Raw genomic sequence first — 1,731 nt, forward strand, 5'->3', positions numbered from 1 at the left:
ATAACCAGCAGGGTCACCCATGGTGGAAAGGTTTCAGATGAGCTACAAAACAAAGACAGACTAGGAAGAAAGAGTGACAAACTACTTCCGAATCACTAGTCACAGTGGTCTTAGCTGACATGAATGGGGCACTTGGATTTGTTTGAGTTTATGTGAGATGCCATTGGGACCCTTTCCTCAAAGCAGTTTAGAGTTATTTTCAGATGGCCAAAGTCTGAGTAGGAGTCTTGGTGTGATAAGCACTGGACTTCAAAATCGGCGGTTCAAACCCACCAGCAGCTCCTCAGAAACTGTATGCAGGGTCCTGAGTTGGAAAAGACTCAATGACACTTAACAAGAAAGTCTGAATGGGATGATAAAATTCATGCTTATGGCTGTTAATGGTTCTCCATTTGTCCTCATAAATGGAAACAACCTAGGAAAATTGTAGTGGCAAAGAGTGAGACTGAACATCACAAGTGTATCTTTCACAGGAAGGACTACAGTCACCAAAAATATCCACTTCATCCACCTCTAAGAAATTTCCATAGCATCTAAAATACATGGGAGATTGAATGGAGTCGTGCTTAGAGATGGAAGGGGATCTAAAAGCCTTTGTAGAGTTGATATTTAAGCAGCCTCAAGCACACAAGTCTAAGGCCCCAGACAGGAGACCTACCTACCAGACTTTCTCTCCTCTGGTTAAAGTGCAGACAGGAGCTGGTAAGAGGCAAAAAGTACAGCAAAACTGTCCAAGTACATGACCTAGATTTATTCATTGCTACCAAATATGTCTCTTTGTACTTGGTAAAAAAGTATTTGGTAGACAGGTTAAACTTTCCTCCAAACAAACTCTTTATAAATAGTTTAATATGTTTAAAATGATATTTCACATAAGTTTCCTAGAAACCCATTCAATTTTTCTTAATACCAATGTTATATTCCACCAAAGCTGCCCTTCCAGTTTTAGATGGTAATCCCAATTATTCTGTGTGAAAAAATTACCGTGACTTAATTATTTGTTGTTGTTGTTAGGTGACGTGGAGTTGGTTCTGACTCACAGTGATCCTATGCCAACAGAACAAAATACTGCATAGCCATGTGTCACCCCCACAATTATTTCTATGCTTGAATCCATTGCTGCTGCCACTGTGTCCTTTCATTTTGTTTGGAGTTGTCCTCTTTTTTGCTGACTCACTACTTTCCCAAGCATGATGTCCTTCCCCAGGGACTGGTCCCTCTTTACGTGTACAAAGTATGAGCAATGAAGTCTCACCATTCTGGTTTTAAAGCAGCATTCTGGCTGTACTTCTTCTAAGACAGACTTGTTTGTTCTTCTGGCAGTCCATGTTACTTTTAATATTCTTTGCCAACACCATAATTAAAATGCATTGATTCTTCTACTGTCTTGGTTATTCATTGTTCAACTTTCTTATGTGTATCAGGTAACTGAAAATACCACGCATAGATCAGGCAATTTTAGTCCTCAAACTGACATCTTTGCAATTGAACTGTTTAAAGAGATCTTGTATGGCCGATTTGCCTAACGCAATATAAAATCAGTTGATTTGACTGCTGCTTCTATGAGTAATGATAACAGATCCAAGCAAAATGAAGTCATTGACATCTTCAAACTTTTCTCCATTTATCATGATGTTATGTATTGGTCCAGTTGTAATGATTTTTGCATTTTTTACATTGAGGTGCAACCCATGCTGAAGGCCGTGGGTCTTTGAGCTTCAGTATTTTAAA

The sequence above is a fragment of the Chrysochloris asiatica genome, unplaced genomic scaffold (assembly GCF_000296735.1).
Source record: "Chrysochloris asiatica unplaced genomic scaffold, ChrAsi1.0 scaffold00141, whole genome shotgun sequence".
Lineage (NCBI taxonomy): Eukaryota > Metazoa > Chordata > Mammalia > Afrosoricida > Chrysochloridae > Chrysochloris > Chrysochloris asiatica.